General features: G+C 40.1%; 1 long non-coding RNA gene across 3 annotated transcripts in view; it reads right to left on the bottom strand.

The window, feature by feature from the left end:
- Nucleotides 1-42: 42 nt before the first annotated feature.
- Nucleotides 43-16,013, bottom strand: part of LOC103656841 — a 61,591-nt gene continuing 45,620 nt past the window's right edge. For all 3 annotated transcript variants that reach the window (XR_566707.2, XR_566706.2, XR_566708.1), the window contains exons 2-3: nt 9,112-9,181; nt 43-764 (exon numbers count right to left, since the gene is read on the bottom strand). This is a non-coding gene — a long non-coding RNA (uncharacterized LOC103656841). The remainder of the gene's footprint in view (nt 765-9,111; nt 9,182-16,013) is intronic.

Below are 16,013 nucleotides of genomic sequence, written 5' to 3'. Positions count from 1 at the left end.
TTGCAAAAAAAAAAAATTCTTAAAAAAAAAAAAAAAAAAAAAAAAAAAAGCAAACACTTTGGAAACCATTCTTCAACATATGTAATGGAGTGTCAAGGAATTGATAGTCTTTTTGACCAGTTCATTTCTAGCAGCCGCAGAGACTAATATCTAACGTCTTCTTTTTTTTTCTTTTTCTCTTTTGTACAAAAAGAAAAAAGCGTTCCCTGTAGAAATCTAGGGAGGTCCGCTGAGGATATAGGAACATTGGCATGAATGCACAGCGCGTGAGTGAGAGCCATAGAGGTCTCTGTCTTTACTCCATATGGTCTGAGGTGAGTCTGATGGGATTTCAGATTGTGGCCCAAGATAGCCAAGGATCTTATGAAGCTCCTGAAGGAAAACTCCAAACTTTGCATCAAAACCTCAAATTCAGGCCAAGTTCGCCGAGAGGTTTGCTGGAACTCACAAAATGAGGGAACCTGCCTCAAGTCCTAAACGAGGTAGGGGCCCATGTCAAGTAAACTTGAGGTGAATTATGGTTTCAGATGGAAGTCAAGCAAAACTCAGTTTCGGCTGTGTTTCGGCGTAAAATAAGGGTGAGAATCAACAGGAGTCAGTATGTGTGTCCCCTCCCAACTTCTCATGAACCTCATGCCGACAGAAAACATGAACCCTCCAGCCAGTCAAGTTCATGACGTTTTTGTAACAGGCACGCTTTTACCTCAGACAGAAGTATAGGCTCGCAGCCATGTTATTTCAATGGCAGGAGGGCTTCAGGGTTTCTGAAAGAAAGGACGAAGGCATTAATGTTCTGAACATGGTTCATACGTGCTGGCAAAATACCTCATCCTGTCCTGACATAATACTTTGTGCTGGTCGCTCTGAACAGAAACTTGGTGTGCGGGGTGGATGTTAGACATTGTTCATAATCCTCTAGCTTGCAGGATACATAGTCTTCCATTTCATGAATAGAGGAATCAAAAGGGCCCAAATTCTGGGTTACTGATTTTTAGGCCCAGAATTACATGCCCACCTGGGTCATCTGAGCGTAGAACCTGAGGAGTTCCTTGGCCCTTATCATACTTGTTCTGCCTGGGCTGTCTCTTTAAAAGATGAAGATAATAACCTTTTATAACCTCTGACACTGTTGTGAGTCCCCCAGAGAAGGAGGGACAGAACTGGGGGGGAGAGAATTGGGGAACTGGCTGTTGGAAACAGAATTGTTCCTGGGGAGGTAAGAGGAGTCTATGTCCTGGCACAGAAGGCAGGCAGGGTCCTGGGGCAGGGGAAGTGTATGAACTTGAAGTTCAAAAACTTCATGAACAGCACCCCGAATTCCGGCTCATAATGGTTCATTGGCCCTCAGCCCCTGTGTGTGTGTGCGTGTCTGTGCGTGTATATGCTTGTGCACGTGTGTGCTTGGGTCCAGGTATGCGTGTACATGTGTGCAGGAAAGGTGAAGAAAGGAAAGAAATCACACTGCAGGAACAGACATAGGGAGAGAATAAACTACAGCAGCTGCGATGATTTCCCTAAGGACAAGCCGGGCATCACCTGAGATCTTGTTATGGCCCCAGAGCAGGTTGGAGGAAGCTGGGACTCCAACAGATACAAGGGCTGGTCCTTCCAATCAATGACAGACCTTTACTTTGTTGCCATTATGACTCATATCCTTTGCTTTTATCCCCCCTTGGCCTAGGTGGCCTGGCCAACTCCAGGAGGGCACTTATAATACGCATCCCTCTCCCCTACCCATCCCACCGGTGTGTTCTTCATTAAGCTTGGGTTTGTGAGAATTTGAACAAGGCTAAGGATTAGCTTGGAATTAGCTAGAACTTGAACAGGGCTAAGGATTTGCTTGTATCATTTAAGAATTCTTGTATAATACAATTGTAGAGAAAATGCTGAAACATGAGGGACGTTTAAAATATTCCAGAAATACAGATAAATAGCTGTTAATTTCGTTACATTCTTTTCTATTTGTAATTGTCCGAAGGGTCTTTTTGGGAAAAAATGATTAACCAGAAAAATGACAATTAGACTGGAAACCACTACCAAGAACGGGATAATATGACCATGGTTCATATTATCTTATGAAGAGTTAATATGAAATATGAAAGTGTCATTTGGTGTTGCAAGCAGACAGCTTCTTGGAACAAAAGGACAGGATCATGAGAGAGCCTGTTTCCTACTTGTTTATCTAGATGAAAAAAAGAAGAAACACCTTCATAGGTTTTGGGTTTGAAATTTTGTCAAATGCAAAACTGAAACAATTTTGGCCACATTTAAAAATGTGCGGTTCTAATTAATGAGACGTACGTGAGGTCAATACAAAGTGAAGTGGAAGTAGATGTAACTACAGTTAACATTCCCTGTGACATGTTTGGACTACGATGATGCTTTTCCATATCTTTTAGCTGAAAACTTAATGACTTCACAAAACTATTTATAGATTATTTAAAGATATAATCTGTACACAAGGAGTCTAACGTTTCTGTTGTTTTCGTTCCTTGTGTGGAACATATCAAGGTTGTATTTTTGCTTCCTGGCTTTGGTCAGAGTCTCGGTCTTGAACTTGGAAGTCTTACACTATACAATTACACAACAGCTGACCACAGTAAGATGTCATCGATTTCAGGACCAAAATTCATTGTGATTTATGGAGCAGACCTGAGTGATATTGTTTTAACACAGTATAGCTTATTCCTAAAAATTAAGGGTTTTTTTGTTTTGTTTTGTTTTTAAAGATTTTATTTATTTATTTGACAGGGATAGAGACAGCCAGCGAGAGAGGGAACACAAGCAGGGGGAGTGGGAGAGGAAGAAGCAGGCTCATAGCAGAGAAGCCTGATGTGGGGCTCGATCCCATAACGCCGGGACCACGCCCTGAGCCGAAGGCAGACACTTAACCGCTGTGCCACCCAGGCGCCCCAAATTAAGGGTTTTTTAAAAAATACAACGGACTTAAGCCAATTCCAAATATAATGTGTGCTTGAAATTGTTTGTATTTGAAATATTGTTCAAATATTTTATCTCTTTGGAGATAACTTTTCACTTTCTGGTCTCCTTCTCCTCCTTCTTCTTATATCTTTCCCTTACCTCCATCCTAAACAAATCTATTCAATTTGGGGACTGTTCTTCCTTTAAACTATAAAACACTTTGCCATAGTGCTACTTACTGACTTTTGGGTTTCATTTCATGCTCCCAATGTAACCTCAACGAAGTCAACATAAGAATTGGCCTCACTTCAGTTTAAAGGTAGAGGCATGTTCCCGCCTATCTGTTTTCAGGTAACTGGCTCAGATTCCCTGCTAGGGTTCACAGAAGACTAATACAGTCTGATGTATTCAAACTTTAGAGTGGAAAGAAAAACAAAGAAACTTGATACCTTTTTTTTTTTAAGATTTTATTTATTTATTTGAACAGAGACTGAGATCACGAGTAGGGGGAGTGGCAGAGGGAGAGGGAGAAGCAGGCTCCCAGCTATGCAGGGAGCCCGATGCAGGGGCTTGATCCCAAGACCCTGGGTTCATGACCCGAGCCGAAGGCAGACGCTTAACCGACTGAGCCACCCAAAGGCCCCAAAACTTGATTCCTTTTAAGGTGGATCTATATTTTTTAAAAACTAATCACTATAAATTGGAAATGTTAGAAATAAAATAAAAGCTGTATGCTGATGTTAAGTTAGGCTCCCTGGAGACCATAAATGGTTTAGCACTTCCCATAAAGCCATTGGGGTCAGCCTGCAAACACTGTCGAAATCCTTTGCAGGATACCGTAAGAGCATAGGATGAGAGGACACCAAAACTCAGACCTGGAGTAAATAATGATCAGAAGACAACTACCCAAGCCTAAGCCCTAACCTATATCCTGTGCTCTGAATGCAGTGGAAATTGCAAACAAACTTTATTTCATCAATTCTAGGATACACTCCTCTCCACCACACTTTACCTACTTACATTTTAACATCTTTGAAATTGTACAATAACGGCATCATATAATCATTGTTGGCCCGGTGGAAGTCCTAACATAATTGTTTTTGCTTTTGCTCCCATAACCTTGAACTTGGTTGACATTCTGGAAGCATGACTGGATAATTGCAACTCTTCAATATTTTAGTCAACAAACTGTTGCAAGATAATCTGAGGAAGAAATATGAATTCTGGCTGTTGTCTGAAAACCTTCCTTTGATCTCGTGAGATCAAGCAATTACCAGTATTTGCAGAAATGGGTGTCTGTGACTTGGGAGAAAATCCAGAGATAATAGTGGAGCACTCTTGTGCTGCAAAAACAACATTTTTGGTAGCATAGAGAACAATATTGTGTGTGGAGAAAAATTCTGAATTGAAAAATCAGTAAGGAGAGTAAACACTGAATGAAGCTGCTTTTTAACCTACCGATTTTGTGTGTATTTTCCTTTTTATGTATGCAAGACAACAACATATAATAAAGAAAAATCTAGGTCTAAATAAGGTTAAATGAACTCTCTCAGGGGTGCCTGGTGGCTCAGTCGTTAAGCATCTGCCTTCGGCTCAGGGCCTGATCCCAGGGTCCTGGGATCGAGCCCCACATCGGGCTCCCTGCTCCGCTGGGAGCCTGCTTCTTCCTCTCCCACTCCCCTGCTTGTGTTCCCTCTCTCGCTGGCTGTCTCTCTCTGTGTCAAATAAATAAAATAAAATCTTAAAAAAAAAAAGGACATTCCTTTATATAAAAAATAAAACAAAACAAAACAATGAGCTCTTTCAATAAGAACAAAACAGAAATTTTGTTTTAAAAAAAGTTTTGTGTCATTTAATTGACAGTGTTTTTTTTTTCTTAATTATACCTGAAATTTTGGTTAGTCGTATAAACAGTGTTAACTTGGATTTAATGAAACACAACACAGTTCTGTTCCTTGTGGAAAGAAAGGAAAAGAGAGGAGTGGATAAAGAGAAAGAAGGCAGAGAAAGAGAAATTTCTCTGGGACTTTCTTACGGGATCTTTTCTATTGCTTCCTGCTACTTAGAAGTCCAAAGCTGAAACTAGCCAATGGTTGTATCTAGAGATAGTGGAATAGCGTATTGCTCTGTAATAATAATGCAAACGAGTGTGCCAAACACCTTCAAAGTAAGAAAATATAAGTAGGAGGCAAACAGTGTTATTTATTTTATGACCTCTCTGTTGACCATCAACACTTGGTGTTCCTGTAATGTGTTTCTTGGCAATTTGCAACGATGGGTGAATGGACCTTTGATCCTGGGAGGCTGGTGGTTTATTTTTACTTCCACTTTCCATTTTGACAAAAACTGAAGCCAACCAGTGCCTCTTTTTAGGACTGAGTCAAGCCACTGCCTGTTGAGAAATAACTGTAGTCCTCTATTTCTGCCACTAGACAGTGTACTCTCTCTATGTTCAATGCACTGATGGTCCTGTACTTCCTTAACTCTGAGAAGCTGGCTGTCCATTAGAGAGGTAGCCCTATAAATGACCGTAAACACCAAACGTAAAGGGACCAGTCAATATTTACTACGACTCCGGTCTGGGAGGTCCTCAGTGCCTTAAGTGCTCATCTCTCCTGGATTGGCTCCAAGAATAAGAGACAGAAGATTCTCAGGAGGAACATTGCATTCTTATGGCTCAGTCTTTTTTCTTGGGAAATGAATGATCTAACCGGCAGATGAATTCATTGACTCTTCAGACTGTAGGCACTCGCTCTGCCCTCCCTGCCCACCCAGGAATCCAGAGGCAGAACTCTCTCGTGTTCTGGAAGTTTGGAAAAACTGAAAGAGACGTGAAGCTACTTATAGATATTTTTTAAGCAAACAATGGATACATATTTATAAATAGAAGTAGTGAGATGTGATGGAAAGAACATGACTTTGACATCAGATGTGGGTAATCGCCAAAATGATATGATCTCGGACAGGTTATCAAACCCCTGTGAGCCCCAGTTTCTTCATCTGTAGCACAGGAAGATTATAAGAGATAAATTGATCACTGGGTTGTAACAGAAGCTCAGTAAATATTTACTTCCGGGGAAGAGAATGGTTATTGGCATCATTGATTTTATAAATCATCTCTCCTTAGAATGTGTAATATTATACATAACATTGCAAAGAACATTTTTGTACATAAATCTTTGTCTAATTCTTGTTTTTTCTTAAAATGTACTCCTATCAGTGAAATCACAAGATCGAGGGTACGAATATTTTTAAAACAGGTTTTAAAACATAAAAGCTTTTCCAGAAAAGTTGTATTTTTCACTGAGTAAGAGACTGCCTTTCTCACCTATACCTCATGGGCATTATATTGAATTTTCATATCTAACAGTGTATTTTATCTTATTTGTGTTTTAATTAGCCTTTTGGATTACTTGTGAAATTGAACTTTCTCTGTTATTTATTAATCATTTATATTAATCATACTTTTTCATGAAAGATGTATGATGATTCATTTCTCATATAACAAGATTTTATACGTACTAGAGTCTGATTCTGAATCAACTAGGCCTGCCATTGATATATCTTTCTAATCTTGTACCAATATCATCTGTTTTAATTATCATGGCTTTCCTCTGGGTTTGAATATGTTTTGAAAAGTCTTGAGATCACTGAACTCAAATAGCAAGGCATCACAGGATGCTGGGGAAAAGCAGCAAGAGTGTGTCTAGTGAGACAGAGACTAGACAGAGACAGAATGCTGGGACAGCTCGACACATTTCCCAATGGTCTCCATAAGCCTGGAGATAGGATTCGGAAAGCTCTTTAAATCCATTATGGATCATGATTGAGATAGACAGACAGACAGGGAGATAGGTAGCTTTTTCTCTATGCCCTGATCAGCCTTGGTGACCAGACGCCAAGTGATGAGTAGACCTCTTGTATATGCATTCATTTTTCCAAAGTGATTTCTTTATTCACCCGCAAATCTGACCACATCAATTTTTTGTTTGGAACTTTTCGATCATGTACCATTACATGAAGAGTGAAATCTAAACTCAACTTACAAGGCACGGAATGATCGGTCCCTCTATCCAGCTCCTTCTCCCTCCATCCCTCCTCCTTTCTGTGATGGCAGGAGAAGATCTGGATTTCCCTAGGTAACCATACCTGCCGGGCTCTGTGCCTCTGAAGATCTGGCTGCAGCTGAGCCCCCCTCCCTCCAACTTCCTGATTTTTTCATCTGACAAATCCCCATAGTCCTTTCAGTTTCGATTCAAATACAATCTCTTTAATCAAGCCTCCCCAGGTTCTCCCACATCCTCTCCTGGGTGCTTTTTACCTCCCTCCATCAGAACAATTACTTTATTTCAAGCGCATGTGCTCCTTGGGAGCAAGGACCCTGTTGTTTCGTCTTTGAATCCTTGATATCTAGCATGGTTCTTGGCATAGAATGAGTGATTAATAAAATGTTCTCAAATAAATAATGAGCTAAAAATTGGATCTTGTATGCACTGTAACAGATATACCCACTTTTGTCCCTCCTGAGGAATGTACCAGAGTTAGAAAGCAAGCACACCTCCGCAAAAAACCTTTTCAATATAATCTTTTCAGTTTTTTAGTTTGTCCTTTGCTGTTGCCCGAAGGGCATACTCCAAGATTTTTCTACATACGTCTTATTAAAGGATGTGCAATGATCAAAAAGCTCTTTTCGTGGACAGGAAGCATGTGGCTGGGATAAATGTGGTGAATCCAAAGACCAGAGATATCCCTGAAAAGGCACCACAATCATCCAGAGAAGGGGACTCTACATACCCACCCGCTCACTCATCCAGAAACGCAAGCAGGACAAAAACTCTAACCGCAAAACTCAATTATAAACTTCCAGCTGCCAGGCCTCACTTCAGATAATGCTCTTATTTCTGACTTTTCTGAAGCTTTTACACACATCTCAATTTGGGGGCTAAAAAAATAAAGCGCATCTTAAGTCTATAGCTGCACACACCCCCCCCCCGTTCCCCCCCTCCCCATTCCAGCGCTTCTGGGGACAGTCCCTGGGAAGTGGGCTAGACAGGAAGCAGAGCCACCTCTCCCTTGCACAAGTTGTAATAGCCTTCCAGATCGTGTCTGTGGTCAATGACTGGCCAGAACTGGCCAGCCTCCAGCAGGCTTGTTTAGACTACTTGATGAGTTGACACAAGCAACGACTCTTTCCAGTGCTATTAGCGTCTGAACATTAACAAGCAACAGTGTTCAGTGAGACTATTAAAGAGAAAAGGCATTTTAATCTTTGTTTTGGAAGTGAGCCCTCCAAACAAACCCGCGGTGAGGGAACCCTTGTGAGCGGCTGGATGGCCAAGAGCGGTCAGCAGGGGACGGACAGAACCATCACCAGGATCCTCAGCTCGCAGTCAGACTAACTGGCTGGGGCAGAAGGGAGGGGACCCACCCTCAGAGAAAGAAAATGCTAAATCCACCATGGGATGAATTTTCAGCACTCTGTCAGCAATCCTATACATTTAAATTCCAAGCAAATGGTTCACAAAGGAGTCCCTTACCTTTGCGAACTGCAAAATAAACAAACGTCCAGGAGAGAGGGTCTCTCACCTTACAAGGGAACCCTTGCAATCTGGAGAGTGCTAGGATGCTATTTAGAATTATGGTTCTGGGAACTGGGGTCGTTCCCAGGTGTGTCACCCTCTCAGTGACAATCTCAAAGACAAGCATGGAGATGGTGGCAAGAATGTGACTCACAAGGCTGTATCTGTCTCCAAGAGTGGGCATTCCAAGCCAAAACAAAGGTTCACACGCAAAGGAGAAATGTGTGCTTATCTTTGCTTTTTTTCCCCCCTTGTCCTTTGGTCAACAAACATAAAAGCAGAGAATCATAAAATTTAGAGTTTGAAGGGAACTTAAAGGTCTTCCGCTGTAAGATCAGCCTGTTTTGCATATTATTGTCTCAGAAAGTTCCAATAACGAGAGAGTTCCTATCGTGCTTCTCATCGTATGGTAAGAACCATTTAATTTTTTCCCTTGGAGATTTATAAAATTAAGATGACAAAATTGGAATCTCTGGGCACCCATGAGTACAAATCAAGAAGGGTTGGTAGGTTCTATGACGTTTATACTGAGTTTATAGAGTATGTGTCAGTGTTTATTTTTAATCATTCTCAGGCAGAGTTTGCAAACAGCAAGAAATGATTGACTTACCACAAAATCTGTTTTCTTCCAAACATTCAGTTAACTGAGCCCATCATCAATTTGATTTACATAGCAGGGGCTGAAATGAAAAACAAAGAATTTTAAAGTTAAATGGTATTGAAATATAATTTTTTATATTTTAAATAATAGAGACTATTATTCATATTTAATAAAAATGTTTTAAAATAGGGGCGCCTGGGTGGCTCAGTTGTTAAGCGTCTGCCTTCGGCTCAGGGTGTGATCCCGGCGTTCTGGGATCGAGCCCCACATCAGGCTCCTCCGCTGGGAGCCTGCTTCTCCCTCTCCCACTCCCCCTGCCTGTGTTCCCTCTCTCGCTGGCTCTCTCTGTCAAATATATAAATAAAATCTTAAAAAAAATGTTTTAAAATGGGAGTGAGAAATAAAATGGAGCCATCATATGATATTCAAGTTGAAGGGAAGGAGAAATCAGACCTTCCTATCTTTCCATCCTTTCTCTCCATCACTCAGGAAAATATAAATACTCCATTAGGGAGGCCCACTCCAATGGCACTTTTATTGAGATTCCTGACCTTGGAGAACGGGAAGAGGAAGAAATGGTTGCATCCTCAATTACATTTGTGAGTATAATCAGTGAATGCAAGCTGGTCGCAAGTATTTCTATTTCTACATTAGGAACAACGGGAGAGGTACTGGACGCCTACTTTCCTGTTTTCAACATGAGAAAAAATACATGCTGATAATGACCTAAGGTGATCATAGAAAGTGACAACAGCTACCTTTTGCTTCATCTGTTTTTTTTTTTTAATGCATACATATTTTAGAAAGTTGGTGGTCTCAATTATTAGTATTACTGCTTCTGTCTTATGCCAATTTGGAAGTGGAACTTTAAACCACCAGCCTCCTATTCAAGGCACACGTTTATCACTGTGGTAGGCTGAATAAAGGACCCCCCAAATACCGAGGTCTTGATTCTGAAAAACTGTGAAAGTTACCTTGTGTGTAAAGGGGCTTTGCAGATCTGAGTTAAGGTTCTTGAGATGGAGAGGTACTCTTGGATTATCCTGGTGGGCTCTAAATGCAATCTTAAGTATACTTAAAAGAGAGACCTGAGTACAGAGACAGAAGAAAAAGGTAATGTGACCACTGAAACAAGAGGCGACGCTGTTGGCTATGAAGATGGAGGAAAGGGTCATGAGCCAAGGAAAGCAATGAGTGCAATTCTAGAAGCTGGAAAAAACAAGGAAACAGATTCTTCGTGAGAGCCTCCAAAGGGAATGTAGCCTTGCTGACACCTTGGTTTCTACCCAGTAAAACCATTTTGGACTTCTGGCCTCTAGAACTGTAAAAGAATAAATTTCTGGGTTTTTTTTTTTTTTTAAGTCACAAAGTTTTCGGTAACAGCGGTCACAGGAAACTGTAATACCATCACCTTTCCTTTAACTGGCTTTGTAAATCACTTGTAGAATTGACTTTTTTTTCCTTAGAAATATAGCTGATATATATGGAAAACCTGGGCTGCATAAGAAGTTATGTCATAAAGCAGCCCATTAAATTGAGACACTCCATCCCTTTTAAATCAGTCATATTTGGAAGAACACTTTTGCTCAACCCTTTTTTTGGCTTGCAATTTGTAGCCTACAGAACACAAATCAAGTAGTATGTGTTTCTACAGTTACTGTATTTTTGACATGATTTTTATTTAACCCTTTGTTTTGATTACCTGATATTTAAAACTTTCCAGTTTAAACTCATTGCTCTCTTTAAAACAAGTTTTTCTCTCCAAAATAGGGTTTAAAATCTTCTCTTCTGAGAAATTCAATAAAGCAATGGCAGTAGTCAGTGCTGAAATGTTGGTCCTTTAAATTATTTTTAAAAATCTTTGGGATGGTCACCTTCTAAACATCTGAGATCACATAGGACAATTAGCGGAAGTGATTCTAGAGAGAACTGTACAAAGATCATACCAACAGTCTATACCCTTCACGACCAAGTCTGTTGTGGAGTATAGACCCTCTCCGTTCTGGGACACTATGATCTCTCTATGACACCTTTATGAAAATACTTTCTCCCTTTTTCACCCCTACTCACTTGCCACATTGTGAAACACAGAAGCAAAGGTGTCAGAGGCAAAAGGGCGCATTGTATCCACTCACTGACTTTAGGAAAAAGGAATCTGATTTTCCAAACGGACAATGTGCTGGTTGTCTGACCTTAATAGCGGAAGAGAGACCAAAACCTATGCCTTCTGACACCTGTTCCTTTCCCACCTGCTAATGGATACTTTTCCCCTTCCTAATTTGGCAGAACTTAGTCAACTTCAGACAGGTACTTAGGTCACAAGTACTTTTTAGAACTATGGTCTTAAAAAAAAAAAAAAGAAATGTAGAGACAATTTACTGAAGCCTCCCGATTTCCAGATAAGAACAATAAGCCAGGTGAATCACTCAATTTCACACGGGTAATCAATGGTAGGAGTAAGCATGAATCACAGGTCTTCCATTTTCCTCTGTGTTATGATAAACTCTCAGGTCGCTTTCCCTTTTTTTTTTTTTTAATTTTTAAAAAGATTTTATTTTTAAGTAATCTCTACACCCAATGTGGGGCTCAGACTCACAGCCCTGAGATCAAGACTTGCATGCCCCTCTGACTGAGTCAACCAGGCCCCCCTCAGTTTCCTTTCTTTTAGTCATTGCACTTCCTTCCTGCCATATGAGGCGGCCTTCAATGCCTACAATCGAGCTTCTTATGCTACAGTCTTCTGCGTGGCTCTGTGTGCCTCATGGCAGGAGGTCTTGATCCTCCGGAACTCCATCCTATCCAGAGAAGTCGGTGGAGTAGACAGTACATTATTCTAGAAGTATCTTCCCTCTGAGTAGAAATATCTTGAGTACATGGAAGGTTCTCTACCAGGGATTCGGGGTGGAGATAAAATCTTCCTACCATTCTTGGAAACTGTTAACTGAATGAGTTATTTGGAACTCTTAAAATCAAGTTCCCAAGAGCCCTCCAACTGTCTATGGGCCCCCTGCACAGTGACTTGAGAAGACCATCACAGTAACCTCATTCTCTCATGACTACTTCCTCTGAGCTACAGTTGACCCTTGAACAACGTGGGTTTGACCTGCACAGGTCCACTTCTACACAGATTTTTAAAAAATAAATACACTATAGTACTATAAATGTATTTTCTCTTTCTTAATGATTTTCTTAACAACATTTTCATTCCTCTGGCTTGCTTTATATTAAAAAATACAATATATAATACATATTACATTCAAGATGTGTGTTAATCCACTGTTTATGTTATTGGTATGGCTTCAGTCAACAGTAAGCTATTAGTAGTTAAGTTTGGAGGAGTCAAAAGTTATATGCAGATTTTCAACTGCGTGGGGGATTGACGCCCTTAACATCCATGTTGTTCAAGAGTCAACTGTATTTTTCTGTGGAGTCCACTCTTCACGATTGAATACCACTAAAGCTCCTGGAGATACCATCACTACTTGTCAAACTTTCATCTTATATGATCTCATTAATTCATCCAACACATATTAGTACCAGACCATGTGCTAGATAACAGGGAGATAGTGGTAAATGAAGTAGACATGGTCCCTGCCCTCATGGAGCTTATAGTCTTACTTCATTATCTTGAATCAAATTTAAGTTCCTCATCATCAATCTTTAGCAAATCTCCAATGTAATGAATTTATTTTTTCTTTCTACCTAAGGACATACCAACTTCCAAACAAATTGGTAAAAGAAATAATGTTCTCCACAAATGAAGACTTGCAGAATTTGTAGACCTTGGAATCTCATATAGAGAGTACTGTATTTTTTCTTTCCTTATTGGACTTGCAATTATTCTCTTAGCCTCTTTACCCCACAACTGCCTTGCTACTATTTCATCCTTACAATTACTTCCCAAACAATCCTTCAGCTGAGTGCACTTCAGTGCCCAAGCAGTCAATTCTTGGGAGCGTGAGTGAGTGCATGGGTACTCTTCTGGTCCTTCCCACTTGGTCAGGAGTTTATGGAAGACAAGTCTATGCAATTTCAAGGCAAGGATTTCAAGGAAATGAGAGAACTGCATGCCCTTACTCAGATGGTTTGTTGCAGAATGCTTTTCATCAGTTGAAGATAACAACAAACTTTTATTGAAAGCCTACTTTGAGGTAGGTACTGTGCTTAGGACTGGGATAAGGAAGATAAAGATTTCCCGTCTTCGAGAAGCTCACAGACCATGAATTTAATTAGTACTTGCAGGATAGTGTCATTTCCACTTAATTACCATAACCGGAGTGGATGATAAAGTAGGAGATTATCTGAATGTGTGAAATTGTAAGCAACTGTCTTTTTATGCTTGGAAGATTGCAACAAGGTCCACATTGGCAAGGTCTAAATGTTATCAGCTAGTTTTTTTTAGACAGTTATTAATCCCATTGTTATACCAGTTCTTGTTTCTTGGTGAAAAGAGTTGCCCAGAATCAAGCACTCTCTGCAATTCTGCTGCTCATTGTGTAGTAATTGTAAGAGAACCTGAAGTGGTGTGTGTGAGTTGGGCTGGCGGAAGAGTATGGATTTTAGGACTCAGAATATCTATGTTGCAATCCCAGCTCTGCTACTTGCTGGTTGTGTGACTTTATGCCCATTTCTTAATTTCTCACTATCCTCATCTATAAAACTGGAGATAATACACATTTATAGAGCTAGTTTAAAAAGAATCAAATGAGATGACCCATAAGGAATATTGCAAACAAAACCTGGGCACCATTGCTCTAGGTAGAAAGAGAGAACAGAATAGTGCCATGTGGGAATTGGGGCACAACCATGAACTAGGATTCTTTAGAGGGAGCTGGTATGTAGCTGGTGGGCACTGGTTTTGCAGTACTTTCTGTTGATGACCGGGTCCATTTTGATTTGTTGGTGCTTGCCCTGGATTGGCTGTAAAATATTCCGAATTTCACTCTTGACTTGCAGGCCGCTATTCTCAGAATAAAACCACTTTTTGTGTGCTGGCTCTAGAGTGGCTGGAACAACACTATCAAACCCAGTGCCCCTTTTTATAACAGTCCCTTTATGTATTTTAAACTAAAATTCACAAATAATACAACTTGCTGACCTACAACATCAAACTGTTAGATAAAGGAGAACTAAAGGAAAGTAATCTATGATGAAAATCACATGTGTCTCAGTATTTAAATGCATGGGCATCAATACACTAAAAGACATAATAAAGTGGTTATATGTTTGCACTTACTTATAATGAGTAAGCCTACTATTAAGAAGACCAGAAGCCATGCAGTATGAGAAATATGGAAAAATTAAGGAGGAAAAGGATAAATAGATACAAGAATAAATACTAGTGTGAGGATAAGTAATAATAGTCTCTCTATATTTGTATATCATAATAAAAAGGGAAAATGAATCCTAACTTCAGTATGGAAAATTTTTAAGAAGAAATACAGAGTCAAAGTGTAGAAAATGAAGTTCCATGTTCTTACAAATGAGCTGGGCTCTGTTTGTAAGTGGAAAATCCGAATAACTCCCAGTGTGATGACATGGGTTAGGATAATGACAAAATATCAAAGAAAAAAAATTTTTAAAGATTTATTATTTATTTATTTGAGAGAGAGGGTAAGCAGGGGGGGCTGCAGAGGGGGAGGGAGAAGCAGACTCCCCTCTGAGCAGAGAGCCTGACTCAGGGCTCGATCCCAGGACCCTGGGATCATGACCTGAGCCAAAGGCAGACGCTTAACCAACTGAGCCACCCAGGCACCCCAAAATATCAAAGAAAATTTTATCTCCTATCTTGAAAGACATGTATTCAGTCACGAATAATTTAAAAGTCCTTGGAGGGTGTATTTTTTGATAGGCAATGAGGAATAAAATGTCGGTTAAGAAAAAGAACTGTAGTTCAAAGAGATTTTAGAGGCCTCGTGTGGGACACCTCTAGGGTCAGTATCAGAGTAAGACTGAAAAACAGCTAACAACCCCCAAATCAGCAACTACTTTCAAACACAATAGTCACAACATAAATATCATAGTATTCTGCCTCAAAATTTTTGAAAGTGAAATCTTATAAGCTAGCCTTTTTTAAATGAAACTCAGTCTGATCTTTGTTTTATGTGGCTCTGCTGATATAAGACTTGATGTTCAATTCATTGACACACATCTCAGACCTTTTTGTTACGATTTTTGGCGACAGCTACAAATGCAGACCGAAACAGGTTTGCCGCATGGATGGCTAAAGACCACGAAGAGCACAGCAATTGGGTATGATTTCTCAAAATGGCAAACTTCTCTTGCTAACGTTGTAAACCAGAGTACATTCTTGTTTCGATTTACATGGTCAATTGCTTTCCTGGAAATTTAGCGTACAATAAAACTGCTCAAAAATACTTTGTGTCTGTATATAAAGTAGTATTTGATTTCAGGCTCAGATAGTTATGAACAGATTTCCCACTTATGTGACCATTTGGTGGGATATGGAAAAGCTGTACGAGGCTCGGTTTCTTCCGTGGGCAGACCATCCCCTGTGCTGTAAGGCCATCTAGCATGCCTGCTCTGTCAAGTTGTACGAGTATCCCCCAATCATTGTGAAAACAGAAAATATCCCCACCAATTTCCAAAATGCCCTCTTAGGGATGGTACCACCTCTGCTGAGAATCAATGATCCAGATTTATAGATGTGGAAGTATTAGGATGGCGATTCTCTTCTAGCCTCTGAACACATACTTTCTCCTTTGTTTGTGTGTTGCATTACACAGGCAATCCTAGGTGGTACTTCCAATTTGAATGACAAAAGTACTATACAATAATTAAAATATTTCTTGAGGTAACACTCTGGTAGAATTCCAACCCAGTAAGACCACGTAGTTTTTCTAGCTGCATAACACATAGGTTGTATGATCCAGTGAAAGAGGTTTCACAAG

The sequence above is a fragment of the Ursus maritimus genome, unplaced genomic scaffold, assembly GCF_017311325.1.
Source record: "Ursus maritimus isolate PB19 unplaced genomic scaffold, ASM1731132v1 scaffold_21, whole genome shotgun sequence".
In the NCBI taxonomy this organism is placed as follows: Eukaryota; Metazoa; Chordata; class Mammalia; order Carnivora; family Ursidae; genus Ursus; species Ursus maritimus.
Note: the sequence above shows the minus strand (reverse complement) of the source record. Positions and strands in the feature narration are given on the sequence as shown.